Source organism: Eptesicus fuscus, chromosome 3 (genome assembly GCF_027574615.1).
Source record: "Eptesicus fuscus isolate TK198812 chromosome 3, DD_ASM_mEF_20220401, whole genome shotgun sequence".
NCBI classification, from domain to species: domain Eukaryota; kingdom Metazoa; phylum Chordata; class Mammalia; order Chiroptera; family Vespertilionidae; genus Eptesicus; species Eptesicus fuscus.
In genome coordinates this window covers 52,782,150-52,806,408 of record NC_072475.1, presented here as the reverse complement: position 1 = coordinate 52,806,408, position 24,259 = coordinate 52,782,150, and the positions used below count along the sequence as shown (strand labels likewise).

The 24,259-nt window shown below is 43.3% G+C and overlaps 1 pseudogene; it reads right to left on the bottom strand.

Annotated features, from left to right (window-relative positions):
• Nucleotides 1-3,031: 3,031 nt before the first annotated feature.
• LOC103295214 (glyceraldehyde-3-phosphate dehydrogenase-like) lies at nt 3,032-5,952 on the bottom strand (annotated as a pseudogene).
• Between the last annotated feature and the right edge of the window lie 18,307 nt (nt 5,953-24,259).

Sequence of the window (24,259 nt, the reverse complement as noted above, 5' to 3'; positions counted from 1 at the left end):
TTCTAATAATCTTTAGTTTTGGTCACAACCTGTTTTCAGCTGGAAGAGAGAAAGGTTTGTTCTGCATGCAGGTGAGAACACTGAGGTTTAGGGAGGTTAACCTTTTGCACTCAGATGTCAATTGTGACTCAACACGCTTAGCATTGGTAGCAGCTCTTTTTATACTCTTTGAATGTATCAATAATTTGAAATATTAAAAAATCCAAATAAATAAGTTTGTATGAAAAGAAACTCCAGTTTTTTATTTTACTGTCACGCTTTGTAAAATCTGGGGTATTTAAAAAATTAAATCCTGAGTAGAATAAAGGAATCGAGAAAAAAGCAAGTGAGTGCAAAGGGTTAACTACTTTGCTGAGACCTGACTAGAGCCCTTCTCACCTCCAAGTTTCTGCTCCCAGGCTGCATGTGGCTGCCTCTTCTCAACGGAGAGCGTCTTCCTCAGCAAAAGACACCGAGTTAAAAAGAAAGCTGTGCCTGGGCTGAAAAGTTTCAACTAGGCCAGGGCCTCAAAGCAACACAAAAAGGAACAGAAGTGAGCATTACCTGTGAGCCGGGTGAGCAGTCCCTCAGCCACGGACGCAGTGCCAAACCAACATCCACGAGCTCTCTGACGGGGCCTTTGGGGTGGGCAGACAGGTCAACTGCTTGCCTGGGTAGCACCTCAGGTTTTTCTTCCTCCAGACCAGATAGCAGCCCTCAGCTGGGGCTGGGCATGCAGTACTGCTGCTGCATGTGTCCCCAGCGGAGAGCAGCCCTCGGTGTCTTCAGCTGGAGAACAGAGATGAATGGTTCCACGTAAAGCCCAAGGTGGCCCACGGGTCCACAAATATGGCACGTCGCAGCCCTCCCTCTTCCCATTGGGAGGAATGTTCCGTGCAATCCATTGCTCAACTGTAAAATGACCTAGAGGTCCTCCCTGGACAGACTGTCCAAGCTGGGCGTTCTTGGGGGCTACATGCTGATGCTGTCACACGTAGTGAAGATCTGTGTAATGGCAGAACCGAAGTGTTGAATGAAAATGTTGCGTTTAATCACCTCGGCTCTCTCTACAGCTTGAGTATGAGCATCTTGAGGACAAAAACACATGGTGAGTCACCCTAAGTGCGTGTGCCCCACGAACCTGAACATAAGGCATATGATGGGTGTTTTAGGAAGTACTGGTCTAATCAAACAGACTTCTTTCTCACCTCATTAAGACTGGGCTACCTCTCTTGGGAGAAATTGTTTTTCTGGAACACAGGGAGGGTCCTTGGATGTAACAAGTCAACATTTTGAAACACAATAACCATTTAAAGGCATCTGGGTTTTGTTTGTTTGTTTGTTTGTTTTAATGAACTCCTGAAGAAAAAGATCTTTCATGAGTACAAGTTGTTGCCACATTTCTCCTTCGTTTCTCTCTCAAAAATCAACATTTTCCCCCCAAGAGAATAACTTCATTGGTGTGTTTCACAACCATTGAAAAGCTAGAATTGTGCCATGAGAATAGGCTGTTACTAAGCTCATATTCATCTTGAAGATCATCTTTAAAGTGTTAGGGAAAGGGAACAAGACAAAATATTCCTGGAATTTTTATGTATTTCCCTTGTTGGTAGTGAACTCAAACTATATGACAAAGGTTTAGTAAACAAAACAATATGGTGCCCTGACTGGTTTGGCTCAGTGGATAGAGCATCGGCCTGCGGACTGAAAGGTCCCAGGTTTGATTCCGGTCAAGGGCATGTACCTTGGTTGCGGGCACATCCCCAGTGGGAGATGTGCAGGAGGCAGCTGATCGGTGTTTCTCTCTCATCGATGTTTCTAACTCTCTATTCCTCTCCCTTCCTCTCTGTAAAAAATCAATAAAATATATTTTTTATAAAAACAATATGGTATTGGCATAAAAATAGGCACATAGACAAAGGAAACAGAACAGGAAGCCCAGCGATAAGCCCATGCATATGCATTCCACTAATCTTTGACAAGGACACCAAGAATACACAGTGGGGTAAGGACAGTCTCTTCAATAAATGGCGTTGGCAAAACTGGATAAGCACATGCAAAACAATGAAATTGGGACCCTAATCTTAAACCACACACAAAATTCAACTTGAAATGGATTACAGACTTAATTGTGAGAATACTTCTGGGTTCTACACTCTGTTCCATTTATCTATGTGTCTGTTCTTTCGCCAATACCACACTGTCTTGATTACTGCAGCTCTGTGGTAAGTCCTGAAGTTGGATAGTGTCCATCCTCTGACTTTGTCTTCTTCATTGTTTTGTTGGCTACTCAGGTTTGGGTAAGATTTGATAAGCAGAAATGGAGGTGAGAGCACTCAGAAGAGGAAACTGAGCAAAGGTTTGATAGAGGAACAGGGGAGACACATTTTGAGGGTCAGTGAGTAGTTTCAGCTGTCTGTACCCTAGTTTTATAAATGTAGTTATGGCTGTGTTTTCTAGAAAATAGATACTTCCAACCACAGATGGGTATTGTGAGTACCCAGGCCTAAGAGAGCTCGTGGCCTGGCTATCAGGGGCATTTTGCCAGCCATGGAAGTCAGGAGCCCAGACTTAATATTGTGAACTTTTGTTGATAATGTGTCTATCTTTCAGCCTGATATGAGGGCAGATTGAGAAACCTCCCCATTTTTCTAGCTGTGGGGAGTCAGTGATATTTGGGGGAAGGCACTGATTTGGAGTCAGAAGACCTAAGTTCTAGCTTGGGCTCTGCCATTTCTGGCCTCATAATGTGATACAATTCACTCCCCCCTCTGTGCCTCAGCTCCCTCTCCTCTATGGCGGGATGATGGCAGGTGCCCTCTTGGCCTCCCAGGGAAGTTTTGTTTTGTGTTTGTTTTGGCTGGGTACAGTGAACTTTATTGATGATGCACAAGGTAGGACTTCCTAAGCCCCTCCCCTTCTTCAAGTGGTCTGGGATGGAAACTGTGGTCAGGAGATTCTCAGTGCATTGGGGGATCGATTTGGGTCAAGGACGCCCCAGCAGCTGAGGGCCTCTTTTCCTCTCACTGGGGCTGGTGGTCCAGGGGGGCTCTTACTCCTTGGAGGCCTTGTGGACCATAAGGTCCAACATCCTGTTGCTGTAGTCAAATTCATTGTCATACCAGGAAACGAGCTTGACAAAGTGGTCATTGAGGGCAATGCCAGCCCCAGCATGAAAGGTGGAGTGGGTGTCACTGTTAAAGTTGCAGGAGACAACCTGGTCCTCAGTATAGCCCAGGATGCCCTTGAGGGGGCCGTCTGATGCCTGCTTCACTACACTCTTGATATCATCATATTTGGCAGCTTTTTCCAGGCAGCAGGTCAGATCTGCAACCAACACATTGGGGGTGGGGACACAGAAGGCCATGCCAGTGAGCTTCCCATTCAACTCTGGATGCCCTTGCCCACAGCATTGGCAGCGCCAGTAGAAGCAGGAATGATGTTCAGGCAGCCCCTTGGCCACCACGTCACAGCTTCCCAGAGGGAATATCCACGGTCTTCTGGGCGGCAGTGATGGCATGGGCTGTGGTCATGAGTCCCTCTACAATGCCAAAGTTGTCATGGATGACCTTGGCCAGGGGGGCCAAGCAGTGGGTGGTGCAGGAGGCATTGCTGACGTTCTTGAGAGAGTTGTCATGCGTGTCATGGTTCACACCCATCACAAACATGGGGGCATCTGCAGAAGGGGCAGAGATGATGACCCTCTTGGCTCACCCTTCAAGTGAGCCCCAGCCTTCTCCGTGGCAGTGAAGACACCGGTGGACTCCACAACATACTCAGCACCAGCATCACCCCATTTGATGTTGGCGGGATCTCGCTCCTGGAAGATGGAGATGGACTTTCCACTGATGACAAGCTTTCCATTCTCAGCTTTGACTGTGCCTTTGAACTTGCCATGAGTAGAATCATACTGGAACATGTAGACCAGTGGTCGGCAAACTGCGGCTCGCGAGCCACATGCGGCTTGCGAGCCGCGGTTTGCCGCTCTGTTGACTAATGAGTTTGCCGACCACTGATGTAGACCATGTAGTTGAGGTCAACAAAGGAGTCATTGATGGCGGCAATATCCACTTTGCCAGAGTTAAGAGCAGCCCCGGTGACCAGGCACCCAATGTGGCCAAATCTGTTCACTCCGACCTTCACCGCCGAGTCTAAGGGTTGTGGCTGGCACTGCGCAGGAAGAGCGGCTGTCTGACGAACAGGAGGAGCAGAGAGCCTTCCCAAGTAGCAGGGCCTGCACTCCTCAGTGGGTTTGCTTAAGTTATTAGGAGCATCAGTGAGGAGGCTCCATCTACAGACCCAGCCCGGTTCTCGATTTACCTTAATTTATCTTAAGTTCCTTAAAGGTGAAGGCCCTACTATTTTCCTGTATGTCCATAGTGCCTATCACAGTATCTTGCTTATAGGAGACATTCAAGGAGTATAATTTTGGCTTTTTTAAAAAAAATATATTTTATTGATTTTTCACAGAGAGGAAGAGAGAGGGATAGAGAGTTAGAAACATCGATGATAGAGAAACATCGATCAGCTGCCTCCTGCACACCTCCTACTGGGGATGTGCCCGAAACCAAGGTACATGCCCTTGACCGGAATCGAACCTGGGACCTTTCAGTCCACAGGCCGACGCTCTATCCACTGAGCCAAACCGGTTTCGGCATAATTTTGGCTTTTTAAAAGTGGAACATATTGGGGGAGACCTTGCTTGATAGGCATTTATATGATAAAGTCAGTTGACCACAGGCTTAGCGTGAATCAGATGGCATAGAAGTAAATGTGCAAAAAAAAAAAAAAAAAGTAAATGTGCGGTGTCTAGTAAAGGAGAAGCACACACACAGTGACTCAGGCTTCCCAGCCACAGCGATGGCCCTAGAGAAACTGCCACACCGGCTCCAGGAGTTATGTTCAACAGTGTTCCTTGCAACATTGTCGGGAAAAACCATATGTCCATATGTAGCAGGTCTTCATGTGGACATACTGTTTTTAAAATCCATTTTATTTATTGTGTTAAAACAAAAATATAATTTTCACATATGACATTCAGTGTACCTTTAAATCAGGACTTGGATTACCTAGACTTTATAGGTTTGGGGGCGGAGAAATCCTAATTTAAATTTGTCACCATTCTATTACTTGTTAATTTTTTTCTTTTAATATGAATGACATAAAATGTACACATTGTTTCCAATTTTAAGGAACTAGAGATTTTTTTTTAAATGTCTTATAATGGTTACATGTTTAGTTGAGAAATGGTAATGTATACAGAAATTGAGTACCTTGCTATGGACATATGTTCTTCTCTTGGGTAAATACCTAAGAGTGGAATTGCTGGGTCATAGGGTATGTGTTTGTTTAACTCCAGAAGAAGTTGTCAAACTGCTTCCTAAAGTGTCTGTACTAGTTAGTATTCCCAGCAGCAATGCCTGAGAAATCCTGTTGTCACACATCCTTACTAACACTTGGTACGGTCAGTCTTTTACATTTCAACCATTCTAGTGGGTATGAAATGATATCTCATTGTTGTTTTCATGATGACTAATGATGTTGAGCACTTTTTTATGTGCTTATTAGCCATTCATATATCTTTGGAGAAGTGTCTATTCAAATCTTTTACGCATTTCTTTAATTGACTTGTTTGTCTTCCTATTACTAAATTGTAAGAATAAAAAACAACTAAATCTGTTGGGGTTTTATTTTTAAGGGAGAGAGAAACATCCATCAGTTGCCTCCCGTTCGTGCCCCAACCAGGGATCAATCTGCAATCTAGGAACGTGCCCCGACCTAATGGAACCTACAGCATCCCCAGAGCTTGGAAGGTCAGCTCTTCTTCCTATCACTGCTGGCGGAGAGTGCTCAGATGTCACCCAGCAGTCGGGGTCCAGTGTCCAACAGCTGTAACTCTGAGGGTGAGTAGAATCAACCTCCCTTTCCTCTCAGCTTCTATCCTACTTCCTTATTGGGGATCACATGGATCATGTCTGTTTCCTGCCAGACTTGAGATATTTGCAAGTTGTGGTCAGATGCCCCTTGGAGTCCTCTCTCTTCCAATTTAAATATTTCCCGTTCCTTTAACTGAGCCACCAAGCCAGGGCAAATCTGTTGAGATTTTTATTGAGATTATGTTGAATGTATAGAGTAATTTCTCAACTGATATCTAAATGATGTTGAGTCTTCTGATTATTGTTAGTGTGACATCTTTTCCTATCCTTTTAGTTTTAATCCATCTATGTATTTATATTTGAAGCTGTTTTTTTGGTTTATTTTTTTAATAGCAAATAGTTCTTCTAAAATACAGTCTGACAACCTTTGCATTTTAGTTGGTGTGTGTAGACTATTTACATTTAATATTTATATAATAAAAGCCTAAGTGACTGTTATGGCAAGATGACCAGAATGACTGGTCGCTATGATGCACACTGACCACCAGTGGACAGACGCTCAATGCAGGAGCTGCCTCCTGGTGGTCAGTGCACTCCCACAGGGGGAGCACCGCTCAGCCAGAAGCCGGGCTCACTGCTGGTGAGCACAGCGGCGGTGGCGGGAACCTCTCCCGCCTCCGTGGCAGCACTAAGGAGCAGCGAGCAGGTGGGCAGTAAGGAGTGAGGGGTCCTGGACTGCGAGAGGGCTCAGGCCAGGCTGAGGGACCGCCCCCCCCACCAGTACACAAATTTCATGCACTGGACCTCTAGTATAATATAATAACCCAATAAAATGGAATCATAAAAAGTACTCAATTTAAAAGAAAATAGGAAAAGGGACAAAAACAACAAAGAACAGATGGGATAAGATTCAAAACAAACAGTAAGTTGGTAGATTTAAATATAGATTTTATTTATTTATTTATTTTTATTTTTTTAAAATATATTTTATTGATTTTTTACAGAGAGGAAGAGAGAGGGATAGAGAGTTAGAAACATCGATGAGAGAGAAACATCGATCAGCTGCCTCTTGCACATCCCCTACTGGGGATGTGCCCGCAACCAAGGTACATGCCCTTGACCGGAATCGAACCTGGGACCCTTGAGTCCGCAGGCCGACGCTCTAGGTAAATAATTTTTAGTTGACATGTATTTTTTATTACAGTCCTTTATTTATTTTTAATATATTTTTATTGATTTCAGAGAGGAAGGGAGAGGGAGAAACATCAATGATGAGAGAGAATCATTGATCAGCTGCCTCCTGCATGCCCCATACTGGGGATCAAGCTGCCCACAACTTGTGCGTGTGCCCTGACCGGGAATCGAACTGTGATCTCCTGGTGACCTCCTGGTTCATAGGTCAACGCTCAAACACTGAGCCACACCAGCTGGGTTTATTTCAGTACTTTAAAATACCACTTCCCTGTTTCTAGCTTGCATATTTCCTGATGAAAAGTGCATTGTCACTTTTATCTTTGTTCCTCTGTATTTATTGTTTCTGTTTTTCTTTTTTCTGATTTCCTTTAAGTTTTTCTTTATATCTTTAAAATTCAGCAGGTTGACCATTATGTGCCTGGCAAGTGTTTTTAATTTGTGTTAATCTTTCTTTGGGTTTTCTCAACTGTCAACTCTATGGTTGGTCTTTTTTTTCTTTTTCTTCAAATATTACTTCTGTCCAAAATTCTCTTCTCTTCTCTTCTCTTCTCTTCTCTTCTCTTCTCTTCTCTTCTCTTCTCTTCTCTTCTCTTCTCTTCTCTTCTCTTCTCTTCTCTTCTCTTCCCTTCCCTTCCCTTCCCTTCCCTTCCCTTCCCTTCCCTTCTCTCTCTCTCTCTCTCTCTCTCTCTCTCTCTCTCTCTCTCTCCTTCCAAATTCTCTTTTGGCAAATCCAGTCACATGTATGTTACACCATTTGATATTGCCCCAGAGATCTTGGATGTATATTTTGCATTTTTACCCTTTTTCCTCTGTGTATTTTGGTTTGCATAATTTCTCACCTATCTTGAAGTTCACCAATTCTTTTATCTTTTACATCCATTCTGCTGATAAGAATGTCAAAGTAATTATTTCTGAGATTGTGTTTTTCATCTAACATTTACATTTGACTAGTTTGAATAGCTTTCATCTCATTGCTGAAATCCCTTGTTTATGTATGTTATATACCTTTTCCACTAGTTCTTTTAATATATAAATTATAGTTATTGTGTCGCTTTCCTATTGCTTTTTTAACAGAAAACCACAAACTCAATGGCTTAAAAGAACACACATGTATTATCTTAGAGTTCCAGAGGTCAGTACTCTGAAATGGGTCTTAAAGGGCTAAAATCAGTGTCAGCAGGCCTGCATTCTTTCTTGGATGTTCCAGGAGAGACCTTGTTCCTTGCCTTTTCTAATTCGTAAGACACTGTTATCACAGATGCATGCAAGTCCCCATTTATTTATGTGTTCCCTTGTATCCCAATTCCAATTCTCATTCCTCTCTCTGTCCCCTATATATGTAAACATCCTAATGTGTTTAATGTGGATATTTTTGTTTGGTTTCTTACAAAATATATTTTGTTGTTTGATATACATATGTTTTAAATTGTGTGTTAGTATACTTATATATTGTCTGGTCTCATACTTTTAAAAAATATATTTTTATTGATTTCAGAGGAAGGGAGAGAGAGAGAGAGATAGAAAACATCAATGATGAGAGAGAATCATTGATCGGCTGCCCCCTGCACATCCCACACTGGGGATTGAGCCCACAACCCAAGCAAGTGTCCTGACCTGGAATAGAACCGTGACTTCCTAGTTCATAGGTCAACGCTGAGCCACACTGGCTGGGCTGGTTTCATACTTTTTAAACACAGCACTGTATTTTTAAGATCCATATATGTTATTATGCCACAACTAATCTTCTGCTTCTAAGTGCTGTATAGCATATCATGGTGTGCATCCACCATGAGTTATTCCATTACTCCAGTAATGAACCAGACTGCCTCCAATTTAACAAATAACACTGCGATACGTATTCTCTTGCATGACCTTTTATGAACCTGTATGAGATTTCTTTGAGACAAACCAGAGAGGAATTGCTGGGTCATAGAATATATACGATTTGACTAAATCCTAATTCTCTCCAGGATGGTGGCACCAGTGCCCTCTCCCACCAGCTGTTCAGGGGGTTTCCTATAACCCACAGCTCACAACATGTGGCGTTACTCTACTTTCTAACATTTACCAATCTAATAGGTATAAAATGATGCCTCTTTGTTATTTTAATGTGTACTGCTCCGGTGACTAGTTTAAATCAGTTTGCTTTTGATCTATGTGACTCAGTTGACTTTTTTCTCTTGTGTATCCTCAATTGGGAATGTTTCCCAGGCCCTTTTTAGAGCTTCCCACAAGTATCATTTGGTCTTTCTGCCTTGTTTATTGTCATCACTGATGGCAATCAGATGTAATCAGAGGCAAACTAATTCTTTCCTCTAGTCATTGGCTTACATGGTGAGTGGGATTATGGACATGCAGGGGCCTGAATTTCAAGCTGCAGCTTCCATCAGCAAGACTTTTGCTACAATAGTGTTTGTTTTATTTTAATTGCAATAAATAATTAAATAGAATGAGTTTTTAATAACCATATTTGGGGTTCTGTACTCAAGAAGAGAAACCACTTCTTCCTCAAGGTGTTTGTTAATGATATTTAAAAGCCATTATGGCCCGGTCAGCATGGTTCAGTGGTTGAGCCTCAACCTATGAACCAGGAGGTCATGGTTCAATTCTCACTCAGGGCACATGCCTGGATTGCGGGCTCTGTCCCCAGTGTAGGGGCGTGCAGGAGGCAGCCAATTAATGATTCTGTCTCATCATTGATGTTGCTCTCTCTCTCTCTCTCTCTCTCTATCTCTCTCTCTCTCTCCCTTCCTCTCTGATATCAATAAAAATATATATTGAAAAAATAAATAAAATTTAAAAAGCCATTATGCTTTCACCTCTCTAGGAAAGACACGTGGCTGCATGAATTATCTGTTTGAGAGTCCATGGCTGTGTCTTGAATGTGTGTGCAATTCTATGAAGAAAGTTGGGCCTGTGAGGAAGTTGGTTCAAAGGTAGAATTTGGAAAACAAATAAGACTGTGTCCAAATACTCTCTCAGTAATAAACCAAATGAAAAATGACATAAACTTCCTCTAAGTACTTTCATATGTCTAAACATTTTAGACTTCGGGTATAAATGCCAGTACTTACACCACTACTACTCAGTTAAGGACAAGATCAAGCTACATAAATCCTCCCAGGGTGGATTCTTCTAAGGTCAGATGAGTAGTCAAATTTTCCTTTGCAAGTCCCTGAGACTCTTGTCACACAAAGTCCCAGAAATTGGTTTGTAAGTGTAGGTCATCGCTTTCTCTAGTCATCTGTCAAGTACATTTCCATCCTAGATGTTTTCTGAGTTCTACCTACATTTTCACAACAATGTAGCCACCTGCTCCTTCCAGTCTAGGCTGATCTTCTGCACAGGTGGATAGATTTTACTACTGGATGAACTACATTTGGCAAAGACAATCTGTTTCTTTAAGAAATAAAAAGATGTGCCTCTTTGTACCTCACCCCAACTGATTTGCATCACCTCAGCTATGGTTATGTTAGAGAAGAACATGGCTGTTGCCCGGCCAGTGTGGCTCAGTGGTTGAGCGTCAACCCATGCACCAGGGGGTCACTGGTTGGATTCCCAGTCAGGACATACCAAGAACTCCAGGTATCTGCCATGTGTACAACTTCCAGGTTGTGGGCTTGATCCCCAATGGGCAACATGCAGGAAATAGTTGATCGATACTGATGTTTCTCTCTCATCGATGTTTCTCTCTCCCTCTCCCTCTCCCTTTCTCTCTCTCTAAATTCAATAAAAACATATTTAAAAAAAAGAAGAACATGGCTGTCATGATTTTAGAAGAAAATCTCACTGGTAGCCACCCCACTGGTTAGTAGCAGAGGGAAGGTTGTGTCCAGGGCCACAGGATACATGTGTACAGTTTGCAGACTGTACATAATGGCCAGTAGAGCTGGTGAATGGGAACTGAAATCCAAGCTCTGGGTCCTGACTGAGAGATAGGTCTTCCCCAAAGGGGCCCCACAAATGTGCCTGTAAGCTACCAGAGGCCCCACAAAGTCAGTGTTAGATCTAAAAGGGCCAGATTCAGGGAAGGCTGAGAACAGACTGAGGTTGCTGTTCGGTCCTGAACCCAGGCACTATGTTCTCTGTTACACCCTGTAGAAATTATATGCCTACAACACTCCCTGGAAAATGCAGGTAAATGCCTCCTATCTTGGGAGAAAAAGGTTGTATCAGCAGTTCCCAATGGAGGAGGGGGATTTTGCCCTCAAAGGACATTTGACAAGTCTAGAGATGTTTTTGATGGTCACAATTGAAGGCTGCTACTTGTGGTTAAAAGCCAGAGGTGCTGCTGAACATCCTACAGTACACAGGACATTCACCCATAATAGAGCTATCTTATCCAAAACATCAATAGAGCCTCTACGAAGAATCCCTAAGAACATGAAGGTAAGAAACCCTAAGAATATCCAAAGGTGGATGCAGGGTAATAATGTGGTTATTTTAATCTAATATTTAAGAGGTGCCAGCTGTATATTTAGGTTTTTCCTTGAAGTAAAGGTTTTTCCTCCACCCCAATCCTCCTCCATCCTACCCTCATTTCCTTCTCACCTGTCCTCAAGATGCTCAAAATAAACTTCTACATATATTGTGTGAGTGTCCATGTGCATGTGTCTACGTGTATATGACAGGGGAAAACAGAGACAGGCTGAGAAAGAGAGGAAGACGCTTAAAGAGGCAGAAAGAGATGTTCAGAGAAAGACAGATAGTAAGGGAGTCAGGGCAAGCAGGATAGATGATAGATAGATAGATAGATAGATAGATAGATAGATAGATAGATAGATATAGATAGATAATAGATAGATAGATAGATAGATAGATAGATAGATAGATAGATAGAAAGAAAACCACAGAGGACTGACATCCAACTAAATTTTTTCAACAAATACCATCTATAATATACCAGAGTCTGGAAATTCAGCGAAGTCCCTGTGGTCAATGAGCCCACAATATTTTCAAAAGAAAAAGGCAACCAGCTGTAACACGTGTGATAAGTGGAAAGCTCACAATAAAATCATAAACAAACTTGGAGGGAATGTGGAGGAGGGGCTGACATTCTGCAGGAAGTAGGGTGCAGAGGAGGCCTCAGGGTGAGGTGACTGTTGAGGTGAATGGGGAGAGAAGGCATTTTTGTCAGGTGAACAGAATGAGGAGTGAGGATTCTTGATGGGTGCGTTTGGGGAATGGTAGAGGGCTAGGAGGTGAGGATGCAGGGTGGACTTGGGCAGTGGAGGAGTAGAGGTGGGAAATGAAGTTGAAAGGGCAGTTATGACCCCCCCATAACCCCCTGGTGCAGGATTAGACCTTGAATCCATGCTAGAAGTTGTACACATGGTGGATGCCTGGAGTTCCTGGTGTAATATTTCCTCACCTCTTTCAAGTTTTACTCGTGTCACCTTTTCAATGAGATGTCCCCTAAAAATTTTCAATCCACCTCCCTGGCATTCCCAGCCCCCTTGTCTATCCTTTCCTATAGTACTTGTCATCTAATAACATGATATAATAAACCTATTAATTTAATGTTTATATTCCTTGACTAGAATGTAAGACTCATGAGAGATTTTCTTTTGTTTATCAATGTATCTAGAACAGTGCTTCATGCATAGTAAGTGCTCAATGAATACTTGGTGAATGACTAAATGAATGAGCATGGAGATTAGAAGCATTCCTCCAACTGTCAGCTCCTTCCCAGAACTTTACATCTCACAGCTGCTCCTCAGGAGGTGTAATAGATTTTTAGCGTTGCATAACAAATTACCACAAACGTAGGGTTTAAAATACACGCATGCATTATCTGACAGTTCCTGTAGGTAAGGCGTCCAGGCACAGCTTAGTTGGGTCTTTTCTCTGGGCTCTGACATGACTTCAATAAAGGTGTCAGCTGGGGTTGGGTCTCAGCTGAAGCTCTACTGGGGAAGGGGCCACTTCCAACCCTTCAGCTTATTGACAGAGTTCAGTTCCGGTAGCATGTGATGCAGGGCTTCCATTTCTTCCGTTTCTGTTGGCTAGAGGCTGCACTCATCTCCTAAGGCTAACCTGCAGTTTCCTGCCATGTGAGGTTTCCCAATGTGGCCACAGAAAGGAAGACAGAGACTCCAGCAAGATGGTCATTATGACTTTATGTGACACAGAGGACTGGTACACGAATTTGTGCATGGGTGGGGTCCTACCGGGGGAGGGGCTGTGGGCGGTTGGCCAGCTGGCCTTGCCCCCTGGTCAAACTCCCAGTTGAGGGGACAATTTGCATATTAGCCTTTTATTATATAGGATATTGATGTAATCCCATGCACATAATCACCCACATCCTGTCACCTTTGCCATATTCTATTGATTAGAAATAAGTCACAGGTCCCACCCACTCAACAGGAGGGATCACACAAGGGCATGAATATCAGGAGTTGGATCACAGAGGTCACTTTAAGGGAAAGTACCCCATAGCGGGGGACAGCTAGAGGTGATGCTTCTGCTGTGGACACCATCAGTCCCTTGGTCTTATGCACACCTCAGTCTCTGCACATGTTAGAGCTATATATGCATGTACCTTCCTCCTCCCACAAGATTGGGGACAGAGACTGTTCTTGTTTATTTTTAGTGTCCATTTCTAGAGCAGAGCTTGGCATATAGTAAAACATTACATTTGGAAGAGTGGGTAGAAGGATGGATGGATGGATGGATGGATGGATGGATGGATGGCTAGTGAATGGATTTATGGATGAATAGATGGACAGAAGGGAAAATGAGGTAACAAAACAAGGGAGAAGGCAAAATACCTGGACAAAAGTAGAGTGTCCCTCACCTGACAGTGGGGCCACTCACTATGAAGGACAAAGATATGAGCAATAAATTATACATATGCTCCAGCCTTGTTACTGGAACTGCCACTTGGAGTCATTCGATCAGAGCAGCCAAGAAACCAGAGGTAAACAGTCCATCTTTGCCAGATCTTCTTTGTCCTCCTCAGGGAATGGCAGTGGAAAAAAGCATGAGGGCTGTCCAGATGTTTCATGTGCAAAGGCACCAATGAAATCCTTCAGTTCTTGGTGACTTTGGCAGGTCTGGAGGTATTTCCTAAGAAATAAACTGAAGGAAGAAAGCAGAAAAAGTATTCCTTTGTAATCTTCTCCAAGGCTTTAGGCAAAGGTCTTTGATAACAAAGGATTTTGAAAGTGCTTCAAACAATAAACATTGAATTTTGAGCTAAACCTTCTTGAGAAATTGCTTTAGTGCAGGATAGTAAGTCAAGGTTGTTCCTGGCTTGACCTCTGAGTCCAAGATGGAAGCCAGGTCACAGGCACAGCTGGAGGTGGAGGTAGGGTCTCATCATTCCTCTCTTGGAACAGTGGGAAGTCCTCATAGTTCTCAATGTTGCTTAATGTGTTTTCTACCCACATGCCTCATGGGAGGAAAGATTGTGACATTTTCTGGCTGAGAGCTTTAGACTGAGTGACCTTGGATTAAATCTTTATATATGTATCTGTTTTTTTCCCTCTTTTGCTTGAATTTTAATGATTTCTTTATCTCAGCTGATCCATGACAGGTAATTTGCTTTATGTCATGTAAAGGTCATTAATAGGCAAGGTGAGTGAACTGTGACAAGGTCTCACTAGAGGCCATATTTTATGTCTGCTAATCAGGGCCAGACTATAATAAGGCTGAAGAACACCACTGTTTTTAAGGGTGATTACCGGGCCTTTTGCATGGGTCCAGGTTTGTAAAAATATTCATAAGAGAAATCTGGGAAGTGTCTGGTGCTTAGTCTCCTGGGGAGTAGATGGACCTCAGACGCTCTGAATATTCTGACATGAAGAGAATGTCAGATTCCAGGGTAGATAGCTAACTTTTAGATAGAAATTTTAGCCTGTTTTCTCTTCCCATGTGTGTGTGTTTTTAAATGGCCTATCAGTATGCTGGCACCTCACTAAAGGAACCTAGAGAAGCCGATGAATGACAATGGAGTACTGATATTGCCCTGAGAGCAAATGAGTAAGGAAAATTTGGAATTTCCAAAAGAACAGTGTTTCTTCTTGTTTTGAAAGCCATGTCCTCGCTTGAGAAGAAAGGGGCTTTACTCTGTTCCTCGTCACCTTGGCTTGGCTTGGCTCCTGCCTCATCATTTAGTTCTTCCTCTAATCCGTAGAAGTCCTAACCTGAGGAGCATAGTTCCTCTGGATCCAAAGCCAGTAACTAGACCTGGAACCATCATGGGAAACATTAGAAGACCTGCTACCTCCCTGTTGGGGTCCCTGTGTATTGAGTACACACTTCAGGCCCCAACTTCTAAAAGCTTTGAAAGCTGACTTTGCACAGGTGGAAAGCTTTTGCATGAAGTAATCAGCAAGCATCGATTCCCCTGTTGGGTGCACAGCACTCTGCTTGGTACTATGAGGAGACGCACAAAAAATAAAGTCATGACCCTTCCACTCAGTGGCAGATGTGAATTATTCCAGGGTCATCAGGAACCCCTGACCAGGGAACTGACACTACCTGGGGAATACTTCCAACTCGGGTAATTCCTGGTGCTCACAGCCCATCTGAGCGGATTCATTCTTGGTTCCCAGGTAGCGTCAGAGAAAATGCAGAGCCATCATCTTGTTCGTTTCCCTAGAATGGACTAGTCAAGCAGGTTTCTGTGTAGGAAAAAGAGTGAGTACACACACACTCCCCAGGTGTTTGTCCCAAGCCTGTTTGCTCAGAGTTCTCCCTGTATCCCATCCCTTCACTGAGAGGTTTTTTATGGCACAGACTAGGATCACTTTCAATAAATAATTCTAAGTAAATAGGCTCTGTTTCAATACAAGACTTGCTTTCAATGTATTCCCTCAGAACAAATGGATAAGACCCAACCTTTTCTCTTTTCCCAGTGAATCTTGTATGATTGTTTCTTTCTTCCTAAACATGGGTTTCTCAGACTGCTAGTTTTTCTCCTCTACTCATTTCTTCTCAAGAAATTTAATCTCTATGGAGTATTTTTCAAATGGATGAACACTTCTAACAAAAACTGCTTTCTCAATGGGTCTACATCTTTCTGACTTTCTAATATGTAAAAATGCATTTGGACACAAAGGCCTTCCTGTCTATCTTAGTACTACCTCCTGTCTACCCTGGCCCACTTTTCTCTATTCACACAGCCTCACTCATTTTTAATCCAGTTTTATTTGTTTAATTAATTTTTTTTGTTCTGTCCTCTTGTTTGGACTATAAGCTCCATGAGGGCAGAGGCCACATCTGTTCTGCTCTCCACTGTATCCCTAGCACCTAGCAGAGCAATTGCCATTTAAGAGAATCTCTTTAAAATATTTGTTGAATGAATGAATGAATGAATGAATGAATGAATAAATAAATAAATAATTAAATAAATGAAAATGTTCATAATAAGTGACATATCATGGTTTCCTTAACCAATTAAAAGTAAAATGCAGGGGAGAAACCAAGATGGCAGCATAGGTAAACACCTGAACTTAGCTGCCTCGCACAACCACTTCAAAACTACAACTAAAAGACAAAACAGATATCATCCAGAACCACAGGAAGGCTGGCTGAGTGGAAATTCTACAAATAGAAGGGAAGAGAAAAGCACACTGAGACTCAGAGGAGCTGCAGAAGTAAAGTGCAGAGGTACGGAGGCGTACTCGTGCAAAGGGCAGGACACTGAGACCCGGGGGCCTCTTAGGGCATGGCTGAAGGTCAGCCATTGCTGTTTGCTCCACCCTGTTGATTCCCACCCAATTTACAACCCCATCCCAGCTGTGCGCAGAGGCTTTTGCATATGAGTGGCCTGGCCCTTTGCAATCTAAAATTACCTAACTAACTGAAGCTGGGTCAGAGAGCCCCAGAACTTCCAAAAAAAGGCCCAAGCCTCCACAGCAGCTTGCATTGCTTCACAGGTGGGCCTCATCTGGGCACCTCCAAACCCCAAGCAAAGAAGAGGAATCTGCAGATCTCTCCATAGCTCCTGCTGGGTGGCCTCAGGCAGAGCTAAATTTGCACCTCCTTGGAGATCCAAGAGCCAGTGTACCCAGGGGTCAGAGTGGGACCATCCAGATTACATTTCCTCAGATCCATAAGGGACACACTCAGGGGGCAGACACTGTGAGCACCAAAGCCCCACTGAAACAAGTCCTGCCCCATAAGGGTGTCTCCAGCACAGAAGTTCTCCATCGTAGACACAACTGATCCTCACAGCCAATTGGCCTGGAGGTCAATTCCTCCTAGTGATACCAACAACAATCAAGACATAACTACAACAAGACTGTGCACACAGCCCACAAAGGAGTGCACCAAGAGTATCCACCTCAGGTAATTGGGGAGGCTGAGCCACTGGGCCCTATAGGACACCTAGCACACAAAGCCACTCTATCAACTCAGGGAAGCAGCCAAAATGCGTAGACAAAGAAACAGGTCACAAATGACAGAAATGGAAGAAAGCAAACTACTGGATATAGATTTCAAAACCACGGTTATAAGGTTTTTCAAGAATTTTCTAGAAACCGCTGATAAATTTAGTGAGTCCCTCAAGGATATGAAAAAGGACCAACTAGAAATTAAGCATACACTGACTGAAATTAAGAATAATATACAGAGATCCAACAGCAGACTAGAGGATTGCAAGAATCAAGTCAGCCGAAACCGGTTTGGCTCAGTGGATGGAGCGTCGGCCTGCGGACTCAAGGGTCCCAGGTTTGATTCCGGTCAGGGGCATGTACCTTGGTTGCGGGAACATCCCCAGTAGGGGGTGTGCAAGAGGCAGCTGATCGATGTTTCTCTCTCATCGATGTTTCTAACTCTCTATCCCTCTCTCTTCCTCTCTGTAAAACATCAATAAAATATATTTAAAAAAAAAAAAAAAGAATCAAGTCAAAGATTTGAAATACAAAGAAGCAAAAAACACCCAACCGGAAAAGAAAAAAGAAAAAAGAATCCAAAAATATGAAGATAGTGTAAGAAGCCTCTGGGACAACTTCAAGCGTACCAACATCAGAATTATGGGGGTGCCAGAAGAAGAGAGAGAGCAAGATATTGAAAACCTATTTGAAGAAATAATGACAGAAAACTTCCCCTACCTGGTGAAAGAAATAGACTTACAAGTCCAGGAAGTGCAGAGAACCCCAAACAAGAGGAATCCAAAGAGGACCACACCAAGACACATCATAATTAAAATGCCAAGGGCAAAAGACAAAAAGAGAATCTTAAAAGCAGCAAGAGAAAAACAGTTAGTTACCTACAAGGGAGTACCCATACAACTGTCAGCTGATTTCTCAATAGAAACTATGCAGACCAGAAGGGACTGGCAAGAAATATTCAAAGTGATGAATAGCAAGAACCTACAACCAAGATTACTCTACCCAGCAAAGCTATCATTTAGAACTGAAGGTCAGATAAAGAGCTTCACAGACAAGAAAATTCGAAAGGAGTTCATCACCACCAAACCAGTATTATATGAAATGCTGAAGGGTATTCTTTAAGAAGAGGAAGAATAAGAAAAAGGTAAAGATGAAAATTGTGAACAACAAAGTGACAACAAATACATACCTATCAACAAGTGAATCTAAAAATCAAGTGAATAAAAAATCTGATGAACAGAATAAACTGGTGAATATAATAGAATCAGGGGCATAGAAAGGGAGTGGACTGACAGTTCTCGGGGGGAAGGGGGTGTGGTGGGTGCGGGAAGAGACTGGACAAAAATCATACACCTAAGGATGAGGACAGTGGGGGGTGGGGGGTAAGGGCAGAGGGTGGGATGGGAACCTGGTGGAGGGGAGTTATGGGGGGAAAAAGAGGAACAACTGTAATAATCTGAACAATAAAGATTTATTTTAAAAATTAAAATAAATAAATAAATAAATAAGTAAATAAATAAATAAAATAAAAGTAAAATGCAGCCCTAGCTAGTTTTGCTCAGTGATTAGAGCATAAGCTGCTGACTGAAGTGTCTCCGATTCAATTCCAGTCAAGGGCACGTACCTCGGTTGCAGGCTTGATCCCCAGCCCCCAGTTGGGGTGCGAGTGGGAGGCAACCAATTGATGTCTCTTTCTCACATCATTGTTTCTCTGTGTCTCTCCTCCTCCCTTCTACTCTCTCTAAAAATCATTTGGGGGAATAGCCTTGAGTGAGGATTAACAAAAAAATAAATAAATAAATAAAAGTGAAATGCAGGGTGCAGCAACAGTAGAGGGTAAGCAATACCAGATATGTCAGAACTGGGTTTTGGAGAGTGGAGCAGAGTGCAAAGACGCTAACAAGGCTGACAAGTCCAACGGCAGTACCTGTCATCATGGAGGTGAACGCCCGCAGCCAGCCCAGGAGTCAGAGAAGTTGATGGAGGATCCAGGGGAGGTGGCCGTTGCAAACCTGGTCACTGCTTCATACCAGTGAGTTGGGCGAGCACGTAGAGACAATGGGTGTGAGCTGCAAAATGGCTGCTGCTTCCCTTCTACCCTCCAAATCTCACACGAGAAAGGAAATTCTGGAAAATGTGGTTCAGCCTAGCTAAGCTGACACATTACGAAGTCATTATAGTGGGCACTCACTGTTTGTTAGATGAATGAGTGAACGAATGAACGGGCACAGCAGCAGCAGGCACTAGTCCACCTGGTCTCCCTAGAATGAGAGCTCCATAAGAAACAGGATTTTTCCTGTGACCTGCTGTGACCAGGCCACAAATACCCCAGAACCAGAACTACTGAAACACAACTAGACTGCACCCTGAGGAAGGCCAGGTCAGATTCCTAGAACTTTGTCCTGGAAGGCCCCAGGTTTAGCTAGCTCAGATTTTCCACTTTTTTGTCAGATGGTCTGCATGAACTCTGATGCAATTGCAGCATCTCTGTCACCTTAGTGTCTCCCTAGCTCTCCATACAATCTCATTTTTGTTTTAAAGGATGTATGCCATGCCCTAGCTGGTTTGGCTCAGTGGATAGAGCGTCGGCCTGCGAACTGAAGGGTCCCAGGTTAGATTCCCGTCAAGGGCACATACCTTGGTTGCAGGTTCCCCAGCCCCGGTCAGGGTGCGTGCAGGAGGCAACCAATCGCGGTGTCTCTCTCACACTGATGTTTCTCTCTGTCTGTCTCTCTAAAAATCAATGGAAAAATATCGTCGCCTAAGGATTAACCAAAAAAAGATATATGCCTCTCTGCCCCTACGACTCTACCTCTATATGTCAGAAATACCAACTATCAACCGGGGTGCTCGCCGATGGGTGGATTACTGGTTCCATTGTGCTTTTCCTCTTTGTGCTTTCCTATGTCTTCCACTTTTTTTTTTTCATTGAATGTGAATTACCCCTATCATCCCATACACAAAACAGTTACAAAAGTGCTTTTGTGTACTATCACTAAGGTGGCTGGAGCAAAAAGAAAAGAGAACTAGTGTTTGTAAGTTTTTAAAATAAATATTGCCAGCAGAATCTTACATCTCAGCATGAGCCACTTAAAGTATAGATGCTACTTCTAAAGTTACAATATCATTGGTAAGTGAGATACAGGGCAGATCAACAACATAATATTTGTACTTTGTGCTCAAATCTCTCTCAGACATGGAAACCTGGGGAAGTTTATCATCTGTCAAATGTTGGTTTTCAACTTGAATTAGCCTTTCCTTGATCTTTATACCTTATATCGACTAAAAGACTATATACTTTATTGGTCCAAAGAAGTACAATAAATAAAATAAAACAAATGGAGATAACTTCCCATTTATTATGTATTATAGCTGCAGAATTACATGGTTAAAGATTAAAGAAAGATGTCAAGAAATGGTGTTTGTGGGCACGAAAAATGCAATTATCACTGTCTCATGGATCTAATAAGCAGTATAAAGTAAAATTAAAACAGAACTAGATATTTGGCTTTAAATGAAAACCAGGGCATATTTGAAGACCAAGCTTTATAATTTCATCCCTGTTTTCATGGCTGGGTAAAACCTACTGGCAGTAAAAAGGATCGAAGTTTCTTCACCCAAACCTCCCTTAACAAAGCACTAAGGTGGCCTCAATAAATTACATAAGGAAGGTTAAGATTGTTCTAAATTTTGGAGAGCTAAATTTTCTTTTCTTAGTTTCCTCCTGAACTAATTCTTTTTCTGCAAAAAGCTTTATTATTTCTGTGCAGGCAGAACCGAAGGCATGCAGTTCCAAGAGAGCCTGGTTCAGGTTCTTCTCCATGACGGTGGCAGCTTCCACAGCATCCCCGAGTTTTACGCCTCTTGTCTTGGGAAGGGCTTCTGCAGGTCCTGGAAGAGGGCTTGGCTGCCACACTTTGTTTTGCATTTACAAGAGATGCTTGGCACCCTCAAGCTTCTCCTGGGCCAACTCCCAGAAGGAGTGGCCCACACCCTCCGGAGCCACATTGTCTAGGTCAGAATAGAAGCCCAGAGAGAGGTAAGTGTAGGACACCCTCAGATGCCAGTTGACCAGGCGGTTGACAACAGACTCCACCTCAGTGGAATATTTCTGACTAATTTGGGAGCTCATGGTTGCTTAGCAATAAGGAGTTAAGCTCAAAAAATTGTGTTGGCTGGTCTCAGAGGCTAAGGGTGGCTGAGATCATTCCAAAGGTGGTGACTGGAAAAGAGGTTGGAAGGTGGTCAGAGGCTAGAAGGTGGGTATGTCCTGCCCAAATGTTGTTAAAGCAAGAGACAGATCCTGGGGGCTGCTGAGAGCATTGCCTCCTCCTGCTCTAATTCTTTATAGAGGTGAGTCACCAAGAGGCAAGCTCACTTCTGTCCCTGGTCTTCCTCAGCTTCTCTTCTTCTCTCAGGCTTCTCCTTTATTTTATCCCCAAGTTTGACAGTTCAACCAAGCAAGGCCGGGGGCCCTCTTAACATATGAAGGATAGGTGAGGGACAAGTTTAGTGCCCTCTCCCATCATTTGTATCAAGGCAAAAGTGGGTGAGATGAGCATCAAGGGTAGTTTTGGGAAGGGGTGTGAAGGATGAAGACAGATGAAAGTCAGAAAAGGGACCTTGATTGCCTGAGAAGCATATGGAAGGGAAAGGACCAGATCTCTTATAAGGGAAGAATTATGGGAATGCTGCATGTGTCTGCATTCTGGGTTTCATTTGCACTACATGAGAGCATGATCTTTTATTCCCACCAAAGAAACCTGTCCAAAATTAGCCAGGCACTTTTTTCAACCCCCTCCAGTTTGGCTCAGGGGTCTCACTAAAATCTCAAGACTGGTTCTGGTCTGACCTCTTGAGGCTTATCATAAAACGTCTGTCTTTCTCCTGGAGTCTGAGGTCCTGATCTCTCAGCCACAACACTTCATCATATATTGATGATGAATCCTCCCCCTGAAAGAATCCGTTTTGCAATTTAGTGGAAGAACCAACCAGACCATTTGGTTCCTACAAATAAAATAACCCATGGAACATGGAATGTTCCCCTTCTCAGCCAGTTATTTCATGCTGGAGAGACAGATCTTTGCATTTATCCAGCGTCCACTAGATTGGGTGCCAAACAAGTTCATGGGGGTAAGACCATGAGAACGACACACAGATGAAATTCTTTTGGTGTCAACACAAGCTCTGTGAGGACAAACGTACTTGGAGCTTGACTCCATCTCTTCTGTCTTGTGGTGGGTTACTACAGTTCATCAGGAAAATAGTTGGGAATTTGCAAAATATCCAAATCCTCCCTGGGGAGTCTGTGCTTCTTGGCTTCCCTACAGCACCTCTGTGAACCCAAGATAGGTTTATTAACCACCCTCTTGGTTGCACCGCTATTATTATTCCCATTAGAGTAAAATAGTGCAGAAAAATAGAACCTGTGTTTACATTTCCTGTTTCAGGTAAACAATTTCATCTGAAGAGAATAGCAGATGCTGTTTTCCCATGACTATATTCCTCTCAGTGCCCAGGCTAGAGGGCCTACAAAATAGAAGCATCTTCCCCAACAGCACTCTCCACATGCCCTCCTTCCTCACCCTGTAGCTATCTCTCCAGCTTTCCTCCTCCATGGTGAGTGCACACATAGGAAACCACAGGGGGCTCTGGTCAGTGTTCCTCAATGGTTATAGCATCAGCCTGTGCACCGAAGGGTCGCAGGTTCGATTCCCCATCAAGGACACGTACCTGGGTTGCAGGCTTGATCTATGGTCCTGGTCCTGGTTGGGGTATGTGGGGGAGGCAACCAATAGATGTGTCTTTCTCACATCAATGTTTCTCTTTCCCCCCCTCCTTTCCACTCTCTCTAAAAATCACTGGAAAGAAGGGTGTCCCTTGGGTGAGGATTAACATAAGATATGTACAGAGTTATATAACAATTCAAGGGTTTAAATGGTTCCCAAGCTAATATGACCCTCCCCTAACTTCCTTTTCTGACTCCCCTGACCTACCTGGGGTCCTGTCTGCTTCCCATACTAGGTACCAAATCACAGTCATGGAATTTTAAAGTGGCAAGAAAGAGGATGAAACTTTGATCTGGGAAGAGGAACTACCTTGCTACTTCAGCTGCAAGTTGATGACAAAGCTGGGCCTGAAACCCTCCTGTGTTTTTATTCACAGACCTATGCTCTTTCGAGATTCAGTCCTTGGGTATAAACAATAACAGGCTGTCAAGTTACCAAAATTAAATTAAGTCAAAATAGGATAAGCCTTTGTTGGCCGTAACATCATTGAGAGGAGACTACAAACTCTCTCATTCCCAAGAGTCTCAGGGGGTCTGAGTAGGGTCTAGGAACACAGTGGATATGTTCAGTCACATGAAACCTTCCTTCCCTCCACTATCTACCTAGTGGCCATTCGCAGCATGACTCATTCCTAACACTGTTTAGCTTCTGGCCTCCGTAAAATCATAGATGCTCAGGAAAGGAAGGGGCCTTAAACAGCATACAGAATAACCAACTGTCTGGGTGCATCTGAGATCACATATGTTAGAAGCAGCTGCAGGTGTGTAGGCACCACCTGATGTTTAAGCCCATGCCTGTGTCCACAGATCCTGGTGAGGCCTAAAGATTTGGCAGTTATCTGGTGAGTTAATCTGATTAGGACTTAAACTATGTATTTTAAGCCGGAATGTTCACTATGCCACTTGAATTAATCTACTTGGCAGTCTACGCTGCAACACTCATGTAGTAGAACTGGGGAGTACTCTCTACTTATCTGATTTTCAAGTATGAAGTCCTGTGGGTATCCCTCTGCTCCACAGGATGTCCTAATGTAGCCACTCAGGCCCTGGACCATTTCCTCAGCCCATGCTGGCCCTGGACC